This window comes from Triturus cristatus, chromosome 10, assembly GCF_964204655.1.
Source record: "Triturus cristatus chromosome 10, aTriCri1.1, whole genome shotgun sequence".
NCBI classification, from domain to species: Eukaryota; Metazoa; Chordata; class Amphibia; order Caudata; family Salamandridae; genus Triturus; species Triturus cristatus.
In genome coordinates this window covers 810309363-810327784 of record NC_140593.1, presented here as the reverse complement: position 1 = coordinate 810327784, position 18422 = coordinate 810309363, and the positions used below count along the sequence as shown (strand labels likewise).

The 18422-nt window shown below is 45.3% G+C and overlaps 1 protein-coding gene across 1 annotated transcript in view; it reads right to left on the bottom strand.

The window, feature by feature from the left end:
- DNAAF8 (dynein axonemal assembly factor 8) overlaps positions 1 to 18422 on the bottom strand; it is an 816395-nt gene that overhangs the window by 2802 nt on the left and 795171 nt on the right. The gene's annotated exons all lie outside the window — the stretch shown is intronic.

Genomic DNA, 18422 nt, shown 5'->3' with positions numbered 1-18422 from the left:
ATTCATCATCCCTCCCAAATCAAAAGTAAGTAAAAAGCTTTAGCACTTGCCTCAGCTATTTGTCTCATGTGGTCATGCCCAGGCTCTTAATGGCAAATTTATAGACACAATGCTTAATTTCTTGTGAAACATGCATGCTGCACACTACATCACCCGATTCCCACTGTTTGGCAACTGGGTTCCACCCATCCAGTATGCCTGGATTTTTTTGCTTTATTGACCACCCTGTTTTGGATTTTTACTGTGGGTGAGTCTTCCTACATGTGTCTCACCCATGGTAATCACCTGGCAAATGGACTGCATGTGTTGAGAGTCAGTATCCCCCTTTTAAGATAAGACCGCTGCGATGCAGCAAGGGTAAGGGGCCCTTGGCTGGTTACATGGGAACACGTGTACACACGTGTGTGAACATGTGTGCGGGCTGCACGTTGGAGACTACTGTCATGCACAGCCCGGTAACAGTACACAGGTACCCTGGTGGAGTGAGGACTCAGCAGGATTGGAAATTGACCTGGGGTAGGTCTTATAATGTTAGTGTGCAGTGATAGAGAAAGTCAGTGTGATTTACTGTTTTGTCTGTAGTGACATTTTATTATACACATTTTATTAACGTAGAGTGCAGTTTCACTTCCCTTTGGCCTACAGAGAACAGTGACTTATAAAAATGGGGTGTAACCAGTGCAGGAAAATCAATTCTGCAAGTTCCAAAAAGTTATCTGTACATTGTAAGGGTCATCCAGAATTGTCATATTTCTGTGGCTCAGCTCAGGATCAGAGCCCAGTTTAATTGCATTTCTCTCCAGCAGCAGGAAAAAGGGCTTACCCACACAAATGGAACAATTAACAGTGCTTCACTCTGCAGGAAAGGGATGGGGCTGAAGGATCTGCACCAATCAATCAGGTGTTACAATGTACCAGCCATGGGCCTGCCCAAGCCTATTGAACAAAGGAGGGAGTTAACACAGAAGGGGGCTCTCCTTTCAAAATTTAGTGAGAAAGGCCCTGGAGTGATGTCAGTGAGAGGTGGAGCTATGGCCTCCAGAGGGGATGTGACTAGTGATTTCTGGATGATGCTATTTTAACTGTCCAGCATGCTGTGCAGGAAGGTTGGGACAGGGGTGGGGAAGTGACTTGGCACCATAGTATTGGCCAGGGGTGTCTGACTTCTGGAACAGTCCTCTTGCCTTTAAGGACTCTTGCACAAAGGTGGGACTCTCCCCTGCTTGGTGATGTTTCTGCGCTTTACTGCTCGACCGTGGGACCAGCATGGACAACTGGGAGGAAGAACCCCAAATGCCCATAAAGGACTAATGACTCTGCCCAGTTGACTCCAGGAATAGTGGGTCTCCCCAAGGGCGAGTGAGGCTGGCCCCCTTACATGTTCTGAGGACCAGTTGTGGGGCAGCCCTGGACTTCTGCACCCTGAAACCAAGACCAGGAGGAAGGCTGGTGCAGGAAGCTATGAGAACCAGCTTCCTGAAGACTACATCGTTTTGGAGGTGAGGAGGTCTGCTGCTAGAGCTCACTACCAGGACTAAAATGAGCCCAGGATCATCAAAATCAGCCCAACGTGGCCTGAGTTACGGCATTTAAAATGGTGACCTCTGAGGGAGAGAAACAATGCCGCCTCCTGCGGCCGCACATGGAGGTGCGAGCCATGTAGGAGCCAGTGGGGCAGCAAGGGGTGCACTCCCTCGACTGCCCCCAACATTTGAGGAGGTATGGGGTGTCCGGGTGGGACTGGGCAACGCCTAAAGCAAAATAAAACAAAAGGAAACCAATACAGGCAGCTCCCAGCACAGCATAGACCCACTGTTAAAGCATTCACTGTTCCGGCTGTAGTGCCCTACAATGCCCTGTGGGGCTTTATCAGTTGTACATCTTCCTACACTCCTGGAGGCCCCAGGATGGCAGGAGCACCACCAATGTACTAAAGGGAATGTAGGTGCAGGGCTGCAAGAGTGCACCAGCTCCCCCGTATTCTCATATAGGACTGACCCTATGTTTGAGGGGCCACTAAAACCAGGTCCCCTCTGGAATTTCACCAGTGTTTAAAGATTTGCCAAGGTTGGAGCTTTGGTTCTAGAGCTGGGAGTGCACCACCCTGTAGGGGCTTATTCTATGGTTGCATTTATGTTAACCTAAAAATGTTTAGAAAAGGTGGTATACAACGTTTACAACGCAACTTTTACACCGCACTACCATTACAACGAAACTGTAACAACGCGAAATCTGTTACAACGCATGCCATTACAACGCATGCCATTACAACGAAATGCACTAGATGGCGTGCTAACATTAGAAATAGTGTAGTTTTACTATCCAAACACATTCCCTACTGCAACGTGGACTGGAGTTAGAATAGTAAATTATACATTTCTAATGTCAGCACTCCATCTAGTGTACGTCGTTGTAAAAGCATGCGTTGTAAAGGCTTGCGTTGTAACAGATCTTGCGGTGTAAAAAATGCGTTGTAACGGCATGCGGTGTAAAAGCATGCGTTGTAACGTCATACATCCAGAAAAGGTACATATTGTACAGCGCACTCGAGGGGCTAAATCTATGGCTGCAAATGATATTATCAGAATGTGGTGAACTCTGGGGGCTGTTCTTATAAATGCAGTTCATGGTTGAAAAATGTATAAACAAAACACAGACACTTGTTTTGCTAATCTTTATATGCTAATTTTTAAATGCTTTATTGTTTAATAATGTTGGTGCTGATTTATACTCTATTAGCAGTAATAAGTGCATTGACACATGATTATTATTGATGATGATTGCATTTACATACAAAGTGATGGCTTTAGCATATAGTTTGCTGATCTTGAACCTTTGACTAAGCCAATAGACTTACCTTATATGTTTGTATCATCCCATTAGGGAGGTCAAAGGTGATTATGTGATGTCGTCTATGGTATCTTCCATCAATGTACATATTTGTAAATTACAGTGTAGTTTTTAGGAGTGTGTGAGTAATAAAGGTACTCTAAAGAAAAAGCACTGACTGGACAATCATTTATTAGGTGTTATTATTGAGTAGACCTTGGACTGTTCTGCTTCGCTGCCTGAGAGATTCAAGCACTAAAATGGGGTGCTTGGGTCCTAGTAAGGAGAATTGTGGACCTATTACTTGTGCAGTCCATACTACTAATAACCAAATTCCCTACACTCTGCATTTTCCTTCTAACCCCATAAGGTAGACCCAAACATATCATGGAAGATAGGCTGCTCTACATTTTGCCTAAGCACTACTTTGATCCAAGTCAGGCAGAAAGAGGTGGGGCCTTATTTCCTGAGGAAGTGAGGAACAAACCCAGCACCAAAGGGATAATGTTGGAGAGAATACTACCTGAAGTTAGGTCACTGCAGAGAGAGGAGATATAAAGCGAAAAGACAAAACAAAAAAGATGAAGTCTGTCACTCTAGTATTGTGATCCAACACATCAGAATTCGGGATTGTGGCACAAGAGGCCAATGCCATCCCTAGCAATATTTTTAGTTTCAATCATTTTTATATTAATTGGTAACAGAATGCAACATCACAACATTCTATTAACAACACCAAATACATCACCAAGGACACAAGAATGCATATATTGGTCCAAAAGTAACAATCATTCAAATCCCACATGCTTATTAAATGAAGAACGAGTCATCACCAGAATTATCATTATCTAGATTTTTCCCTGAATAAATCAAAGGAAAAATCCGGATACATGATGAAAGGATGGCTGAAATGGAAAAAAGGGAAAGAGAACATGCAAAAGGGGAAACACAAGGGTCTTTGTGGAGGGACACAACCAAATAAACATGGCCGCACCAGTCAACCCCTGGCTTTAAATTCTCTCCTATCATGGCCAAAGTATCCATTTGGCAGGATTCAGGACTGACATCCATTAGGTCACAAAATGTTACCAAACAAAGCTCTTATAGCAGGCATAGCTGCACACAATAGGCACACAATAGGCAGCTAGACATATGTTGTCACCGGTCACCAACAGCAGCAGGGTACACTCATTACCCTGCAGCACATGATATACACACATAAATAGACTTATGGATATTTTCACGTGAGCTAGCTCCCCGCATCCCAAACTATGAACTTCTACCACGTACACATTTAGATCATTTGTCGTTCATACTTGAGCTTCTACTACATGCCACGCGGCGAACCGCATTTACATGGCGTTTCCGCCCCCCATTCGATATTAGATACAGTATTCAGAGCAGAATTGGCACAGGTGATGTATGATTTTTTTTCCCATAAAAGTTGGCTCTGTACATATGTTTGCCAGTGTGGGAGAATTTTAAAGTGTATATTCGGGGTGTCACCTTGTCTAAATAGGCTGGATTCTTGAGATTTTTCCGGGGTTGTTTGGAAGTTGAGACCTTGGATCAAGAACAGCAGCATAGGGAAAGAGCAGAGAGAATCTCTTATGCAGCATTAAATCGAAGAGAGATGATTACCATGAAAACAGCACAGAGTGAGGTGAATCATTTAGGGAAATATGCAGTTGTTCGGATGTATGGTGAAGGAGAGTGCCCAGGCGCTACTATTGCTCTATTGCTGCGACCACAGCGGGATGACAACTCAATTCTAGAGATGTTGGATGAACAAGGGTGGTCTCTATACACCAGCGAGGCAATATCTGCTCGCTTCCGTAGGTACTACACTGATCTATATACGTCGCGCCCACATTGTGATGGGGACTCCGCTTCAGAGTTACTTGCACATATAGCGATGAACCGGCTTTCGAGAGAGCATATTGACATTACACGGGGCATCTGTCAGGGGAGCACCTTGTTGCCATTTCTATACAACTTGGTGGAGGAGCCACTGTCCTGTGTGCTTCGGGAATATCATGTGCACCAGGGGCCTTTGGTTCCCTCATTACAACTTAATTGTTTCAGCATAAGCAGATGACATGCTACTGAATGTTCGCAACCCGGACACAATCTGACTACGGTGCTTTGTGAGATAGTCCTGTTCAGGGGTAATTCAGGGCTACAAATAAACTAGACAAATTCATTATCTTCCTGCTTACCCCAGCCATGATGCCTGTACAATCTGAATATCCCCTGCAATGGACGGTGGACTCAGTTACCTACTTAGGGATACTAGTACACACAGACCCAGATGTAGTGATACTCAACAACTACAGCAGGGCAGCTCAGAGACTATCGGAAGCAATAGGCTGCTGGATTAAACTGCCGCTAGCACTCGCTGGGTGTTTGAGTTATGATCGTCCACGCAATGAATGAATCAACTTTGTCCCAACGGGTCGAGACAGAGATCAGCCCATTACCGCTAAATGTCTCCCGTGCGTGGATAAACAAGGACCTGCCCTCCTCTGCTCACGTGGATCGACAAGGCCTGGATCGACAAGGCCTCTCTCAAAGCCTTCGGGTGCATGGCGCAGCAGTCCGGATAAGCCTTTAGTGGTCCAGCTCGAGGCACCAGAAGCAAAGAAGGTGAGGGTCTGTCACCTACATCTGCCAGTGCGAGGTACAGCAGGGCTTGAAGCTGGCCTTTCTAGATGATATACTAACAGACCAGTAGGATACACCTCAAAAAGACTTGATAAAATGTTTTAAAAACCTAGTTAAAAAAATGACTAACTGGTAGCTCTTCCTGGATCTGTGCTGACTGGTGTAGGAAGAAAATAACTGATGTCAGCATGCCTGGGTGACGCCTATATAGGCACCACGAAAAACACTTTTGTCACAGACGACACCACACTGTGCTGAACGACACCAACTACCAGTGCGCAAGGATACTGCTCATGAAATGTTTTTCAGATCCAGTCATACACCTGGGGATAACTCTAAGGTAAGGAATCTGCGGCTAGAAGTCTCTATCAGATGTTGTTATTATTGACTCCTGTCCAGCAGTAGGTTTACATCTGCTTAAATAAATATTAATATTCCTGCGGTCTCCATATGTTTAGAATGCAGGTACACATACTCCAACACCCTCCTACTATAGAAGCTCAGAGAGCGTTCAACATCCCTGTGATGTGCCGCATTTCTGTCCTAACACTATTTAAATGTTCCCATAAAATCTCACCCCTGAGTACTACTGTTGGCGCTTCAAGTTATAGGCAGTTAAAAGAGAAAGAAGAAATGAGGTTCATTAAGTACAAGATCATTCCAATTGCCAGCATTTGGGCAGATTAAGCCTTGGCTGTCCTATTTTCGACGTTGCTCTCAGCTGGATAAAGATTAAGGCGCACCGGCTATGCGAAGAAGCAGCTACTGGCTACTACAATCTTCCCTGCTTTTGGGCTTCAGGATCTGTTTTGTAAAGCAAATCAGCCCACAACATGCTTGAGGACTAGCATGCTCTCTCCAAGCATTGATGGCTGGCAATCATCGCTAGACCAATTAACTTTGCCAATGGTTGTCTGTATCTGTGTTCTGTATTTCCTGGCCTACACGTCCTTTACTGTGTGTAAGAAGGGTATAAATACAGGCTCTAACATTCATCGCGACCCCCCACCATTGAGCATGTCGTGAAACACATTATAGCAATTGGCACAATTGGTATGTACATAGCCTCACGCATTGTGATAACCCTGATACGTTAAGGCACGTTCCGCTTTGGTAATCCATCCTTGCCAGTTGAGTACTTTGTGAATCACATTATAGCAATTGGCATTCATGGTGTGAGCACATTATCACGTATTGTGGTAACCCTTATAGTATTAGGCACGATCCTCTTCTGAGATCTCCTATGTGAGCACATTGATTTGGCTATCACAATAGATGCACGGTTCCCTACAGGAGCCCACCAGCACCTAATTTTTAAATGCTGTAAAGTTTTATGTGTCTGTGTTGTCCTCTCTTTTTCTTCTAGGTACCGCAACAGCGGGTCCACTCCTCTTAGGGACCCAATGGCTTTGTCTGGTGATGTACTTATAATTTTTGAATCACCAATTATGTAGTAGAGTTTATTATATTTTTTGGAGCACTCTCTCACTTGGTCCTGATGAATTGCCACCGACTCGTAAGGGCATAGAGCAAGAAACATGTCGACCTTCTGATTTCCCTAGGGATCATTATAATCCCTTGGGGTCACTTGTTTTTACCTAGGCTGGTATACCATCAGAATAAAATGGTTCATTGTCTGGCAATACCATACCTATTTTAACTCACTACACCATCACTCACTACACTTGTTGCACCTACCCCCACGCACCAATACGGCTGTCTCTATAAAAGATCTCCGAAAAAGAGCCCCTTCGCGGGAGCCCGTCGGGCATTGCAGCGCCGGCCCGACGAGGAGCACAGCCCTATGATGAAGCATGACACCTTGCTAGGTGTGTGAGGGCATTCTATAGAGACTAATCGCTCTCCCCCCTTTTTCTTTACCCCCCCCTTCCCCCAGAGGAACTGCATCCCTTGGTTTTATTCTCTATTCCTTGGAGCACGGTGCAGGACCTCATTAAAAAGCTCTTGGTTCCTCCCTTTTTTGAAGCATTTACGTACGGCGGCTCAGCCGTGGAACCTCAGCCCGTGTTGGCTAGCGGATACTTACCGCTCCTTTTCCCTTTCCCTTCTTTTCCCCTTGGACACCCATGACCATGGAACAACACCAAGGATTATCCTTTGATGACGACCTGGTGTCAGAAATCCTCAGAACACCATCCTTACTAGATACAGACGGAGCTATGGCGACCACTAGCATGGGCAGCGACTGGAACAGCATCACCAACATGAAACGCCAATTGATGAAGATCATTATGCATGGGGCAATTATGACTGAATATCTCCGCGCCAATATAGCCCCCAATGGGCTTATCGTGTCTAATATGCCAAGAATTTTTCTTGAGGACAAGCAATTTAAGGAGGAATGGTCCCTAGTTGCCTGGAAGTGCACTAGGGACTGGTTGATACTGATTATTAAGACAGCCAAACGCCTGGCTGACGACCTAATCATTCAGATCACCATTGCCGAAGGAGCACTGAAAGCGACTATAACTATCGCGGCCTTTAAAGCCAAGCTATCAGAAATCAACAGTGAAATCGCGGAAAATAAGGATTATCTAATGCGACAAAAAATCAGCAAACTTCAGAAAGATATTGGGCGCTTCAATAAAGAAAAAATCTACCCTTATTTAAAAGACGATTTCCAACAAGCACAAAGTGATTACTCGTCAGATGACAGTTCCAATTCCCGCCGGAGAACTACCTCCAATAGTAGCAACTCTAGCACCGACAGTTGGAGAGGCCAACAACCTTACCAACAACACGGCCCGCCTAACCCACAGTACACCTACACTATGCCCCCTTTTCCAGGTCCACACATGTGGCAACCACCTGGTTTCCAACAGGGACCTTTACCTTTCAACCCCTATTTACCACAACCTTTTTTAGGCAGAGGCTGGGGCAGGGGCAGAGGAAGAAGAAGAGGCGGGTACAATCAGCAAAAGCAGGTCCACTGGAAAGACCAAACAGACCAAGGCCCGATGGAACTCAGGAGTCACAGAGGGAAGAAAAATTGATAGTGAACTTATCAGATCGACAGTTAAACCAGCCAGAAGTGAAGATCCTTACCAAGGGGCTGGGATTCGTGCCCACACCACGACACGATGAATTCAGGACTCACTGCGAGGTACACGACCTTTTTCGGAAAATTCGTCTGAGAAATTTCTTCACAGGCCAAAATCCCTCTTCCCAGTCAGACTCAGGCCTGCGAAAACCATCCACCTTCACACCCTCGTCCGCAATGGTGCCACCGGAAATCCTGGCTTTCGAAAAAGCAGTCATCAAGGACATTAGTACCATGACAGAGAAAAAAACCTTCCATAACATCTCACGCCTGGAAAACTTGGCGATAACTGACCTCAGCAAAGACACGACGATTACCATCAAAGAGGCAGATAAGGGGGGAGCTATAGTGATCATGTCCACCCCGGATTACAGAACGGAATGCCTAAGACAACTGAGTGATACACGGTATTACGTGCAAATCAAAGAAGATCCAACCAAAAAACTGATCATTACAATAAGAACACTAGTGACCAGTGCTTTAACACAAGGCTGGATATCAAAAAACGAGTCAGAATTCCTAATGAATAATGATCCCCGTATACCGTACTTCTACACATTACCAAAAATTCACAAAGGTGTCCTACCCCCACCTGGGAGACCCATTGTGTCAGGTATCAATTCGGTTCTGGAACCCCTCTCGCGGTTCTGTGACCACTTTCTACGCCCCCTGGTACAAAAGACTCCAACTTTCCTACTCAACACAAGGGATGTCCTCAATATCATCAAACAAGTCAATGAGACTGGCAGTAGTGTGGATGCACTTGTTACCTTGGATGTAGAGGCCCACTACACCAACATCCCTCAGAGGGCCACCTTGGATGTTGTGGAAGAAGTACTGCGAGCACAAATATGGGACTCGCCCACACCAATCTCGTTCATCATGGAGTGTGCAGAGATTGCCCTAACAAAAAACTACTTCCAATTCAAAGACCACATGTACCATCAAGTCCAGGGCACTTCGATGGGGAGCACATTTGCTCCCAGCCTGGCATGCCTCTACATGGCACACTTTGAAGCCAACTACATCCTATCTGAGACCAATATCTATAAGGAGAACATCACCCTCTGGCGGCGGTACATAGATGATATTCTCATTTTCTGGAAAGGGGATCTGAATTCCATCCCCCTTTTTGTAGCTTGGGTTAACAGCCTGAACCCCTATCTTCGGTTCACATCCAACTCCTCAATTCATGAGCTGCCGTTTCTGGATCTGCTCATCCAAAAAAACCCTTTTGGGTTGAACACCAAAACCTACAAAAAACCTACTGACAGCCATAGCCCACTACTCTTTAGTAGCTTCCACCCTAAGGCTTTACGCAACAACCTGCCATATGGGCAATATCTCAGACTCCGACGCAACTGCAGCACACTGGAGGACTTCAAATCTCAAGCACATGAGCTCACTGGCCACCTGGCCCGAAGAGAATATCCGGGGACAATTACACAAACGGCCTACAAAAGAGCACGCAATACCAACAGAGATGTCTTGCTTGCCTCCACGGAAAAATTAAAATCTGACCTAATTACGTGTGTAAGCACTTTTACTTCTGAATCAAACACCTTCCAGAAAATAATCAAAAAACATTGGAATCTGTTATCGGTAGGAGGCTGGGAAGTACCCAAGCCCCGTTTTGCATTCAAAAGAACCGACAATTTGAAAAGCATGCTTATCAGCACTAGACCCAACTAGCCCCGCCGTCCAACCAACGACTGTGGGGCCTCCCACCTGTGACAGGCCATCACCCTTGCGGACAATGTACAGCATGCACCCTCACAAAAACAAGTAAATCTATAACCTTTTCAGAAACCCTAAACTGGCAACAAAGATCCCACACCAATTGCAACACTCGCAATTGTATTTACTTAATTCAGTGCCCATGTGAGCTTATGTACATTGGCATGACGACACGTCCAGTGAAGATCAGGATCTCCGAGCACCGTAGCAATATTAGATGCAAAAAGATTAGCACCAAAATGTGCACCCATTTCTTGGAGAAAAATCACACTGCCAACGATCTTACATGGACAATCCTACAGGCCTTTCCAATGATCAGTAAGGAGGCCCTCTTCCGAAAGGAACAGCAGTGGATTTTCAGAATTTCTAGCCATACTGACGGCCTTAACGATGATATACCATGGGCCACTCTTAACAATACATGATCCACCTCATATATGAGACGGCCGGTATCAACTAGTAACCTGATCTCTACAGCCTACACTAAGGTGATTATCCTTGGTCACCGTCAACAACTTCAAAGGTTTACAGACAACAGTTTTTAGATACACTGGGGAAAGACTCATAGGCTTGTAGTGCTGACATCGATTTTACATACATATATGTCCTGATGGGGCCAATTAAGTGGTCTTACCAGTGGATATATAGCTAAAAATAAATATTAACATATCCATATTGTTTAATACCCACACTTCACCGTGCGCGTCCCGCTGAGTCACTTTCCAGCACGTTCTTTACAATATCTATGTTGTGCATGCCTTAAGCTGTACTTGCGAGGGGACATTTTGTCCTTCCTTGTACTTCCCGCACAATAAAGTTTTTTTGACATCCCCAATATGGCCGCCAAGGTTGCGGTCTAGTCGTCTGCCCCGGTACGTCCGATCACTTCCTTTATCTAGGACACACCCACGGCGGCGTGTCACGGGAGCCTGAGCCTCAGTAGGATCACGGCCGTGCCTGCGCCCCAAATCTGTAAGTACTCGAGTTTCCCAGGGTTCCGAAGTGTGTACAACAACTTGCCAGGTATTTAACCTCTCCCTTAACTTTTTCAGGGCGAGTGCTTTTTGGCCTCCAGGCGAACCCGTACGGCATTGTCCGTCCCCCAGGGGGTGAGTCTCACCCAGACGGGCCCCACAACTATTAATACGAGTACTGTCACGTAGCCCTATGCACTAGCACTCGTGGGATCAGCGTCTTTACCAATACCGCCACCTTGGCCTCTCAACACACCCCCCCCTTATTGTTTAGTTACGGTTTCGGAGGGCTGAGGATGACAATTCAATCCCCGCTCTAACATTCATCGCGACCCCCCACCATTGAGCATGTCGTGAAACACATTATAGCAATTGGCACAATTGGTATGTACATAGCCTCACGCATTGTGATAACCCTGATACGTTAAGGCACGTTCCGCTTTGGTAATCCATCCTTGCCAGTTGAGCACTTTGTGAATCACATTATAGCAATTGGCATTCATGGTGTGAGCACATTATCACGTATTGTGGTAACCCTTATAGTATTAGGCACGATCCTCTTCTGAGATCTCCTATGTGAGCACATTGATTTGGCTATCACAATAGATGCACGGTTCCCTACAGGAGCCCACCAGCACCTAATTTTTAAATGCTGTAAAGTTTTATGTGTCTGTGTTGTCCTCTCTTTTTCTTCTAGGTACCGCAACAGCGGGTCCACTCCTCTTAGGGACCCAATGGCTTTGTCTGGTGATGTACTTATAATTTTTGAATCACCAATTATGTAGTAGAGTTTATTATATTTTTTGGAGCACTCTCTCACTTGGTCCTGATGAATTGCCACCGACTCGTAAGGGCATAGAGCAAGAAACATGTCGACCTTCTGATTTCCCTAGGGATCATTATAATCCCTTGGGGTCACTTGTTTTTACCTAGGCTGGTATACCATCAGAATAAAATGGTTCATTGTCTGGCAATACCATACCTATTTTAACTCACTACACCATCACTCACTACACTTGTTGCACCTACCCCCACGCACCAATACGGCTGTCTCTATAAAAGATCTCCGAAAAAGAGCCCCTTCGCGGGAGCACGTCGGGCATTGCAGCGCCGGCCCGACGAGGAGCACAGCCCTATGATGAAGCATGACACCTTGCTAGGTGTGTGAGGGCATTCTATAGAGACTAGTCGCTCTCCCCCCTTTTTCTTTACCCCCCCTTCCCCCAGAGGAACTGCATCCCTTGGTTTTGTTCTATAAATACAGGCTCCCAGTTTTCAAATTCTGCAGTCCTGAGTTTAACTGAGAACCATGGCAGATCTTAGTCCCAGCTGGCTGACTTTTTAAAGAAAAGGTTATGTTTTCCTTCCCTACTTCCCTACTGCCGCACTGATCCCCACTCAACAGCTTGGTTCTCACAACATCCACTTAATCTACATCCCATTCAGGTCCCTCTGTCCCTCGTATGGTACCTGCTCACAGAGCTCAGAATAGCAACTCCTCAGATAGTACTCCTCTAAACTTGTCCAGTCTTCAAATTGCTCAAGTTCCGCATAGCAGGCAGCACTACTATTGCGAGTAGAACCGCTTGACTATGGACTTACTGCTGGTAACATTTCATAGTGAAGCACTTTACAGCACTGGTATGCCCAACTCCACCCTCTTTGCCTCTAGTCTTCCATCTCTGAATGGTTTAATACCTGCTGATTTCAATTGCTGTTCTTGGGCCTGATTAACTTTGAGTAGTGCAAGGCTCCAGAAATTGCACGGGCCTGAATCACTGATTCCACCCATGCACCTTAAAATTACAACTTTTTGGCCCATGGAATAAGTACTGGGTTTGGAAGTTCTGTGCTCTTTACCGTATGCGTAGTCCCAAACCTAGAGTCTAGACCCAATTCCAAACGGCCGCTCCTCCACCTTTTATCAGGTGGACTTTATGTGCAGAAACAGCAGGGGAGACACCTGGTGGGAACCCCCAACTGGTGAGCTTAGGTCACGTAGAGTGGCATCCCCACTGGGATACCGCTAAACCCAGCTTGTAATCTAGCCCTTGGTGCTATACTCGGTGCCACTGGAATTATGTCGCAAAGGAAGGCCAAATTAAGTGGCAAGAAAAGGCAAATTTTGCTTCGTAATGTGCCACATTTTGTGATAGCATTACCCCATTATTTACTAATTTTTACACTTGTAAGCACTGTCAAGGCATAGGTTGCACCTCATAAGTACCAGTTTAACACCCAAATATAGAAATAAGCAACTGAAAGGTGAACAGTTAAACTTTGCGAAGGGCCTTCCACTGCGCGGCAACACGTGTATCTGTGTTTTTAGTAACTTGTGAACCGTTTGAGCTAGAAGCAACATTTTTTTCGTTAAACTCTGCAAATGATGCAGGATATGATGGATTGTGTCGCAAATGCGGCACTCCCATAATTATGCGAAAAACACCGCAGCCACACAATCGCATAACTCCAGTGGCCCTGCTTTTACTTTAAGTTTGATTTGAATTCAACAGTTTGGGAGCCCCTATTCACCTTTGTAATTCCCAGGAGGTTCCTGCCTGCTTTCTTGTTAATGCAACCAATGAAGTCACTGACTGTCTAACGTACATCAATCTGCCACTCGAAGAGTCTCCCATTACCACTCTCCTATCTGAGACACTGCAACAAGAAGGATGTTAGTTGGTCTTCATTAATACATCATGGTCCCTTGTGCCTTTCCAGCCTCCTTAACTTACTCTGCCTTTCAAGAATTGCTCTCAATTCTACAGCTCCTTCTGCCACTAAACATGAATTCACTACATGTCACACTCTTGTATAGCAGCCACACCCCTACTTTTTATTTCGCCACCCTACCCAACTCATTTTTCTCACATTTCCCATCATTTAGTGTTCCCCATCTCAGCACAAACCCCACCACATCCAATTTGAGGAATCCAAAACAATGTTATCAACATCAAATGTATGGAAAGATTCACAAACTCCACTCTATTGCCTAAACCCTTCATAATGACCATTCTACTTAATGCTAATTAAGCCAATGTTCAACTTCATCTCTAACCATAATTATTGCATTAAAAATGTTGCTATTTAAATAGCACTTGCCACTTACTCCTGACGAAGTGCTGAAGTGTTTTGCCTATGGGCAGCACACTACTTTGTGAGATCTTCACATAATTAGAGACTTTCTCGAGTGGAAGGAATAAGGTTTGCCATGCTGATTATCACATAGATTGCCATGTGATTTGGAAACAATTTATCATGCCATCCATAGAGCAGTTTGTTATAAATGGGTGTTACTTGAATGTCATACAAGTTGAGTTATAAGGCTGTTGCCATGAGAACTTCCTGCATACAGCTATGCCATATGTCCAGCCCAGGTTAAGTGCTCAGTTGTTCATGCATTTGTTAAACTGAAGTACCGTATACTGAAGTTATACTAACTTGCAGATCTATCATTATATTTGTTCCTGCTGCGCAGCTTTGCGGGCGGGCGCGCCTGCTCTGCTCAGGCAGCAAGGCATGGGAGGAGAGGTTGCCCATTCCAAGTGGGCATGACTCTTTGGTCGGCTCTCTCGAGCCAGTCAAATATTCATGCGCCCTTTTGCATGTTATCCATGCAGGCAGCATTACAGTCTGTGTGGAGAACATGCCCAGGCCCCCATTCCCTGGCTGAGCGCTGAACCACGGCGCTCAAACCAATCACAATGCTGCATTGCAGAGTTGGGATTGGCCCCTAGAGGAGAGACTGCAACAACGTGGGGGAGAGCGGGTGAGCGGCGAGGAGGTACGTTTTTAAAATTTTTTTTTACATTACAGCCTCCCCCCCAACATCCCCCCCCCACTTCTCGGCCCACCCTGCCACTCCCGATCCGTGCCGGCCGCTACTGTGAACGACCCATGGAATGTCAGCTGATTCTGGCAAGGAACACCTATGACGGTGCTGCCCGTACCAGACTGGCCCACTAGTGCACAGTGACCATCACTCTGGCCTGTTTAGAGTGGGCCAACCATCATTGGATTTCCCTGGCCAAGACTGTTGTGTCCAGGCAGGCAAAATTAACAATAGCTCTCACATGCAGGAGAAAAAATATCTCTCTGCATTAGAGCAACTTTTTTTGGCTTTGCTGAAACAAAATTCCTATTCTTGCAACTTCTAGTGCTGCTGTTCTTCCCCTGGCTGGATCTTCTTCCTACCCTAATGCCTCACAGTCCTATTCCTAACTTATTTAAAAACCAATCCATTAATACCTCCTCATCCTCTTGTGTCTTTCCCTCGTTGCAACTCTGTCACCTTGGGAAAGCCCAGAGCCTCTGAAAATGTTGTCGTTTATCATGAACTTGAGTCTACATCCTCCACCCCCATCATTCCTTAGCTTAGGGTACCCCATAGCCTCTTTCAAAATCAGCCGGTTTTGGGGAGCTGCATCTTCGCTTAGTTTGCATCTCTGTCACTCCAAAGTGATTCACAGAGCCTCCGTAATTCTCTAGAGATTTTTGAGAAAGCTGTTTGTTCCACGGGTTACACCACAAGTCCTCCTAGGTAGACCCCAAAGCCTGTGTAATCCCCAGTGGTATTTAGGGAGTATTATTATTCAAGGGTTGCACCTCTATTGGTCCTAGTTAAACCCCCATAACATAAGTAATTATCTGGTGGTTTTGGAAATATGTCTTCCACTAGCTGAATATTTGCCCCCCATGGGTGAACCCCCTTACCCTCTGTGTTTGTAGGTAGATGTTTTTCCATAGGTGGCCACAACTGCTGCTCCTCGGTGGAACCCAGAACAGTTGTTCTACATTGGTGGAAACCAGGCTGGAAGTCTTAGCATGGTATTAGACTCTAGAGGACTCTCAAACTAGCTTGCCATCACACTATCAAAAATATTAAGGACTACGGTTTATTGGACATTGGTAGGCAGTTCTTTGAAACTGCTGGGTATAAACAGGCCTTCTAGAAAGGAGCAATTCAAGTTCCCTTCAAAATGGGAAGCGGCAGTGCCAACTGAAAAGATCTAGTAACCACTTCGGTCAGAAACAGTGCGAGAACTGAAACTGAGTCCTTTATGATCATATTTCAACACATGTATGCCGGGGACCGGGGATATTTTCCTCACAACATTTCCCTTGAATCTCTCCCAACACCTCCGCTTTTCTCCAAGACTCCTTGTTCAAGCCCACCTTCCATCTGCTCTCTACTGATAGGCCTACCTGTCTTAGCAAGGGCATCATCAACACCTTTCCTAGTGATCTCAAGACTTCCTATGTTGACTGAATACTCAAGAAGCAAGGCTTCACCCACTCTGATGCCAAAAGCTCACGTTGAGTAGCAAACAGATCTCTCCTATACAAGATAATTGAGAAAGCACCATAGAAAATAAGCTAATGTCCAACCAGAATAATGCCATTGCTGAGGAACAGTATCTTTATTGATTACCATCGGCGTCAACTTCAAATCATCTCTCTATAAGAATAGACTGAGCACCTCTTACAAGTGGACTTCTTGGGTTTTTAGACAGCCCGCTACTCTATGTTGCTACTAATAAGGGGCGACCTCATAACGGAACACTAGACTGGACTACTTCATGTATTACAAAGAGGTGTCATATCTCCTGTCACCGGTTCTTGTTCTAACCTTCGCTCTCTGACGCCAGCATCCCCAAAGCGCCACCATCACATTGCTTCTGTTCAAAGCCTATTTTACCCCTTTCTCAGAGATCATCAAATCCTTCAATGTCTTCTGTTACAACTACACATACGACATACAGATAATCAGAACGAAGAAAAGCTTTCAGACCAAGCCATCTGTGTGCCAGGCTTCTGTTTCCTACCATTGAACCAACAGATGAAAAGCAACCTAAATCTCAAGTATTCAAAATCTGAAATCCAGGGAAGGTGTATTTCTTTCCAGACCTTCTGTATTGCAAACTGAGTCATCCATACTGCTTGGACAACTGTTCTCCAGAAGTACCCTCAGATCCAAACTTGAAGTTCCTCATGTTCAGAGAGCCCTATCTGAAGCGGGAAACCATCTAGCGGCCTGAAAAGAAGGAAAGATATGGTGGTTTCCTACAGACGTAAATTCACCTTACCACACAGGTTCCATCATTAAGCCGACACAACATGTACAGGCCTAGAGCTCAGACGGAGATGTTAAGTTCGGTCAAGTATCTACTTACCTCATACTCTTCTGCATCAGTGGCATGCCAAAGAACAACACATCTGTTGCAACATGACTGGTGCTCCCCTGGGGCTTGGACACATGATACCCAATGATTTGCACACAGGGGATACTATACACAATGTACCAACCAGACAGGACAGGTAGATTATAAACAAAAGTAATCTATCTTCTTCACAATCTTCCACATCACAATTAAGCGTAAAAGCATCACCATGCAAGGAAAACGAGTGGCGCTAGCCCCCTCAACCCCTGGCTTGGGAGATGCTATGAAGAGCATGGACGGCTGGGTCGCTAAGACACAGTACGTCAGTCATGGACGATAGAATTTGACATTTATTTGTATTCACTCAACAGTTCCATTCTTCATGCATGGCAATACGAAGAATGCTCAGGTATGTCCTTCAAGTATGGGATAATCGTTGCACACCTTGCTTCCTATAAGCAATATGGGATGGACATGTGGGAAATTTCAACTATGACCACAACTTTTTTTTACACCATCTGCACAACGGCCTGTTTTATCCAGTCGGCCCGGGTCTGCTTGACTATTAATCAAGCATTTGACTGCAGCACTATTGCATTTGGCCTGATGGTTCTTCATTGGCCCCCATTACAGCATTGTACGACAGGTGGCTGCTTCCTTCCTTCTAATCTTCCTGTGACACCCGTGTGATTTTATAAGCAACTGAAACACTAAAATCCTCTGATAATTCTTCATAGCAAGCGCTCTCTGCCAGTCTCTTCTATCCTAATCAGGGGCAAGAGCCATGGCAGAAGAATACATTCTATACACATATGAGAGAAAAATCAATTATATACGCTTATGACTATCATCTCACATCCTCATTCGAATTGAGGCTACGGTAAAAAAATTAGGTGCAATTTTCACTTTGCACCAATTACATTATGAGTGAAAAGTCTGATTTTTACTCAGGTAATTTTGAGCAGGTCCAACTCAGAGGACATTGCAGAAGCACAA